The following is a 6,736-nucleotide window of genomic DNA, read 5'->3' as shown; positions in this document are numbered from 1 at the left end:
CTTGCAAGTGATGTTTGTTCGGCAGAAAGAATGTCTGATTTCCTCATCAGCCTCGAGTGTTTGAAATAATGAATAAAGCTAGAACTGTATTTAAGATTTTTGGTTAATGTCAAATGTCAACATATAAAGTAGCGATGACTATCTTTATGTATATTTGATAAATTGAAGGATTCAATCCCGTTTTAAACATGTTATTCGCCTGTTGTATGAGTGATCTGGTCATTATCGATATCATTTTCCGTTTGAATGGATGCAAATGGTACTAAGTTCATGCACTTGAAAAAGGAAAAGCGCCAAAGTAATATTTAATTTGCATTATTTTGTGATGGTTGTTTGGTGTCTTCAGCGTTCTGGATTTACTCCCATGTTATTTGACCGAACATATTGCTTGTAATGATTAAATCCCTCTTTACCTGTTGATATAAAAAGACATCACCCATGTTAAATGTAGGTCTTACATTTTATTGTCCAGGATATAAAAAGACATCGCCCGTGTCAAATCCCTAATTTCCTCTTTTTGGATATCCTCTCCTTTTTTATCTGAAAGTCTTGATAAACGATTGTCAACTCAAAAGAAGCAGTCTTTCTTTTGAGCTTGTGGAGCTTTTACTTTAAACCTTGATGTCATTTCAGGTTATATAATAATGTTATGGGCATACTCTTAATCCCAAAACACATCGGTTACACTAATACTAATTTTATATATCGATTCTTTACTCTGTAGTGAAGTTAATGTTGTTCAAACGGATTGATGGGCACTTAACATCTTAATTTTAATTGGATGATGTAATTGCTTGCCTTAAGAAGAAATTCATCATGTATCACTTAAATTGAGTAACATATACTTTCTGATCCTTTATAAATTACCATTAAAGTATTAGTTTAGGGCATAATCCAAAAATCCGGCATGCATTTGCCACTCTCAACTCCAATAGACACAATATTAGAAAATGTGTGATTTTGGAATTAATAGAATGAATAAACATATTTCAGTATACGCATAATAGCTTTGATCGCCTAGATCAAAAGTATATTCTTAGATGTTTAGGTATAGTTGAATGGGTGTCTGATATATCATTAATTACCATCGTTCCTTTACATGAAGCTCATTAATCAATCCTCTTAACCAGTTTGCTTTCTTAAATGCCTCAGTAATAGCCACGAACTCTGCCTCAGTGGTGGATAATGCAACTGTAGGCTGGAGAGATCTGATCTTCCATAACATCTGGGCAATTTTTAAATTGGAAGTTTAAAAGCCTGACACTTTTTGGGTTGGTATTCAGTCAGATTGAACTGCTAAATTCCATCATGTTAAAGGAGGAAATCAAATAATGGTTTTTAGAAATGATCATAAAAAACCTGTTATCAAAACAAATTTGAAGTTTGGAGTTTATTTGTGAGGTATTCCTATTAGCCGAAGATAACTAATAAGTATGATGTTGAGCAGCTTGGTGGGAACATGAGCCATAGTCTTTGGTAAATTAAAATGACAGTAATTTCGACTCATCAACGAATCAATAAGGCACAATTAGGGATTAAGAGTATGGCTATAACATTTTCAATGGTTAGGAAAAATAAGAGTTGGATAAAATGTGCTTCGCGCCATTTAGTTGTGCCTATTTAATGGGGTGTTGAGAGAGGTCTAAGAGTAAATAACATCAGCATCGATATGAGCTAAGTTGTAATCCTCGCGATTGACTTCAATACTTTCTGAAAAGTTATATTTGAAGAAAAAATGTTTTCTGTTAAGAATGATTAATGTAGTCATTATCAAAGCTCATATAAAAGAATTCAACCTCAACTTTCATAGACTTGGAGAATCTTAATGTGAAAATAGATGACGGCAATCAAGCTCTTCAATTGCTTTGTTCTTTAAGGTAGAGATTCAATTAATTTTTCATAATGTGAAGACAGTCTTAAGGACAAAGGATATTTTAGATAATTGCTTGAAAGGTGGGAGTAATGAAGGCTCAAACTATGAGGCCTTGTTTCTGATAGATATTATGTGATCATCAAGCTAAATCATGTCATCATGTTTATTTAAACGTTCATTATTATTCAAGCGTGATGTTAATAAGAAAGTATGAGAATACATGTAATGACATTGTGAATTATGATGAGATCATAATATAATAATCATTTGTTTTAAACATGTATTCCAAATATTCCTATTCGATGGATGGTCGAGATGAACATCAAATTATCCAGATAGAATAGCACTAACTGATCCTACTTATACAATAAGTATAGTTGATCCTATGGATATTAGTGTGGTGACACTAAGGACTGATAATGGGTGCTCTTTGGAGAAAGATTTAACTGAATTGATAAGAAGAATCCCTGAATGGTATTATACCTTAACGTCAATCAGGTTGGCTTATGTCACACTTGTATAAGTGATCCGTTAACTTGAGACACTAAGGACATCTCGTGGATGGACGACTACATATTGACTACAACCTACATGCCTCTAATCATGGGATTCAAACAAGTCATAGCTCGATGTAATAAGAAGCTCACAAAGGTGATTAATTTGTCAAGACATGATCATCCGCCCATGGTATGAGAGGATATTGACTCAAGGAAGATGATGTTGTAAATCCCTCGCTAGGGTAATAAGAATATTTGAGAAGGCATTCTACGATGATCCCCATTACGCATTAGTACTAATCGAATGATGTATTAGGGTTTGACGATCAACCATATCCTAGGTTGTTCAAGAGTCTAGCGCGGATGATGGATTACATTTACAATACCGATGAATGTAAAGGTTCCACTAGATAGTTCAAACACTACTCAGTATCTTCTAGAGTACAAGGTGTAACTTGGAACCCCAGGTGTTGGAAACTTAACCTATCAATTGGATTATATCGATAATATTAGCTAATTTATCTATTGTGGATATAATTACTTAACAAGGTTGGTCATTAATTGTTGTTGGGCCAATAAAGTTATTAACTCGAATGATACATGGGCCTAAAAGGTCACATGCATAAGATCATAGGGTAATTGGTGAATATATTATAATTTATGGGGTTTTTGAGAAGAATTTAAGTAAAATATAAATAGGGAAGGGACACTCATTTCAATCACCCAGGCCACCGAGAATGAAGAGCCCCCTTTTCTTCACTGTGCTCTCTTCTCCACTCAACCAAGGAGAGTGTCTTCATAGTGAGAAGATTTTCAAGATGTTCCACAAGAATAAAAGAAAAGGTGGAGATCAAAGGCCAACATAATCGTGTGGATACTTCTATAGGTCAGACACTTGAACGGCTTCAAAAAAATCTCAGAAAAGGAAAGTCAAGGGTGGAACAAGTTCCTCATAAGGCACATATGATGTATTGATTTTATAGATAGATTGTGCATCATGGAAGCCATGTTTTTCATGGTTAACTAATGCACATAACCCAACAGTTTTCAAAGATCATCTAAGAGAAAGAAGCAGCCAAGGTGGAGGAAGAAAGGAACCAATATCAAAATCACAAAACAAAGAAAAATACTAGCTCCTATTCTTGCAAGAAAGGACACATCAAGGCTGATTGTTAAAACTTCAAAAGGAGCAACAAAACATAGAACAATGTGAAGGATGATTAGATCTTTCTATTAGCCTTATCAGAGTGAATGTTTATGAGATCTTGGGCTCGGCATGCATGCACCACATGATATCTAAAAGGGATTCTTCTGCTACTTATGAAGCTACTGATGGAGGAATTGTCTTGATCGTGAATGGTACTCCATGCAAGTTTGTCAGGATTGGTTTGGTAAACATCAAAACTTGGATAGTGTTGTGAGAACCATTACTCATGTTAGGCATATTTTGACATAAAGAAGAACTTCATCTCCTTAAGCACACTTAAAAAGAAAGCTTATTGACACTTGGTTGAAGGAGTATTAAAAATCTAAAAGGGTAGTCTATCTGGCACTATAGGTTTCGGTAAACTTTCTTCTGCGACAAGGCATGTAATGTTACAAATTATGGCATATGCAGCACTGGCATATGAGCCAAAAGGGACTAAAACCGTTGAGTAAGAAATGACTGCTACGTAGTTAAAGCATTGGCAAGATAGAGTTATGTTACCCTTTGTATTTGGGAAGCAAGAAAGAGATAGCTTCACTACATTGGTGCATAGAACTCAAGGTACCCACAACAATATCCCCTTTGATGTGTAAGGGCCTTCTCAAGTCGAGTCTAAACCTGGAACTAATTACATAGTCATTGTTATTGAAGACTTCTCAAAAGGTATCTTTATATATCATGCACCAGAAAACTGAAGTTTTCAAGCTCTTCAAGCAATGGAAGATGCGTATCAGAACTCAAATGGGAAACAAAATCAAGAGGCTGCATAGTGATAGTGCTATCAAATTTTTTTCATGTGAGTTTGATAAATTTTGTATAATTAAGTCACTGCATCAAACTTTTTTGTCACACACCACAATTAAATGATATGTAGAAAGAATGAATTGACCTTGATAAAGAGAATAGATCATGTCGCCACACTAATGACACAGGATCAGCCGTACTAAAAGGATAAGTAGGGTTATATATTGGCATTCTATCAGGATAACTCAATGCTCATCTGAAGTATCAAATTAAGATGAATATTTAGAATACATACTTTTACACTAGTTATCACTGTATTACAATCTCATCATAATTCATTAAGTTACTGCATGGATTTATTGAATTTATTATAGACATCACATGAAAATAATAGTCAATAAAAAATTATTCATTTACTAATGATGCATTTCTACGTAACTAGATGGATGTTTAAAGTATCCAACGAATACGAATATTCAATATACACTTCAAGAAATTAATTAATATAATATGATAATTCACTAAGCCATTGTGTGCCTTGAGGGACTTCATTATCAACATCACATGATACTAACAATGAATAGCTAGTTAATTCAATGAACTTAGATAAGTCATAGACATGTAATTGAGTTGAAGACCACATAATATCCATTATGGTGATCATGGAGTAAGTGGAAACTCTTCAAAGTAATCATTATTGGGATCTCAAGAAACCTACTAAATATAAGAACTTCTTTGGTCTCAAATGACATGAGTCTTAAACAAGAAATGTGGAAGTTAAGCACTGGAGGATAGACGTAAAAGGCATGTTTGGTTGGAAAGGGTTGTAGCCAAGTGGAGGAGGTCAACCATAGTGCATACCTTTGTCTAAAACCTTTGTATCTTGCTGCCTCTTGTAATATCTCATGAGTAATATGAAGCAAGATTCTTGTAACAGCCCAAAGTTTTTGATGTCAATGGCAAAGAAGAACATGTGTGTTCCCTAAAAAAGTCTTTATTTGCCTTTAAGTAGTTTCCAAGGAAATTGCCTAAGAAATTTGATGCATTTATGAGGAACATTGATTTCATGACGAGTAAATTGAACAGTTGTGTCTGCCTTTTGAAGTTGTCAAATAACCCTTTCATTTATTTTTTGACATCATATTAATGATATTCTAATTGCGGCAAAGGATATAACTCAAGTCTACTGGATCAAAGAGTAACTTGGCAAGGAGTTTGAGATGAAACCTTTGGGAGCAGCAAAGAAGATCCTCCCATTGGAAATTGGAAGGAATATAAAGATACTTAAGATATATCTTTCTCAATCTAACAACATGGAAAATATTTGAAAGCACTTTGACATGTGGAACACTAATCCATTGGCCGCATCCCTTGCTACTCACTTCAAGCATTCATGTTTTTTATCTCCCAAAACAATTTAATCTGAGAATAGTATGGAAAATGCTAAGTACTATAATGCAGCTGGAAGTCATATGAATGAAACAATGTGTACTCATCCATATATTTTACATGCGGTGAGTGTGGTAAGCATATTTTTTGCAAATCCAGGAAAATCTCATTGGCATGCATTAAAATGGCTTTTCCTAGACTTAAGTGGAACATCAGTGCTTGCCCATTCAGATTATGCCAGAGAGCTTGACAAAATAGGGTCTCTGACTGGTTATGTATTTAGTATTGGAGGAGGTGCTCTGTGCTGAAACATAACAAAGTTGATGGTTCTATGTATCTCTAAGTTACTATATAATTATCAACCATACGATGTCACACAATCTACTTTGAAAGAGGATTGTCATCATTCTCATGTGATCTATTTGCAATGATATTTCCGCACTTGTTCCCTTTGCTTCAAGAAATATAAGTTTCTACATATAATGAGAAGGAAATCATAGCCTTTTTTACTGTTATACTACGTCATTGCATCTCCCCCTACCCCTTCTACCCGTTCCTGGGTAGAGACCTTTGAATCTTTTCAACAGTACTTTTTCCTGTTGAGGGAAAAGCTGGCATAAGCAAATCTGTCCTTGAACTAATCTACAACACTAAATTTCATGGGATTTCATGCATATCTATATCCCCACTTAATTTAGAACCTTATACCAGTGCGGCACATCTGTACTGTGAGTCTATGAAAGAAAGTTATGTATATTATCCTCGTGTGGCCCATTCACTCAAGAAGACACGGTTTCCCATCTCCGCAACAAACCCCTTCCCATGGGGACCATGTTTAATCTCACGCTACATACCCCCACTTTCCCATATGCAAGTCAATCCAATGACAGCTAAGCATCATAGTAAATAACTATTCTAAACCCTATATAAATACCTCTTGGTTGTAAATCCCAGAAACACAACTGAATGCATTTTTTTATTTTGTTCTTTTTCTCTATCTTCAATCAGTCTCTTTCTTATTTCTTA

This window comes from Wolffia australiana, chromosome 5 (assembly GCF_029677425.1).
Source record: "Wolffia australiana isolate 7733 chromosome 5, ASM2967742v1".
NCBI classification, from domain to species: Eukaryota; Viridiplantae; Streptophyta; class Magnoliopsida; order Alismatales; family Araceae; genus Wolffia; species Wolffia australiana.
Note: the sequence above shows the minus strand (reverse complement) of the source record.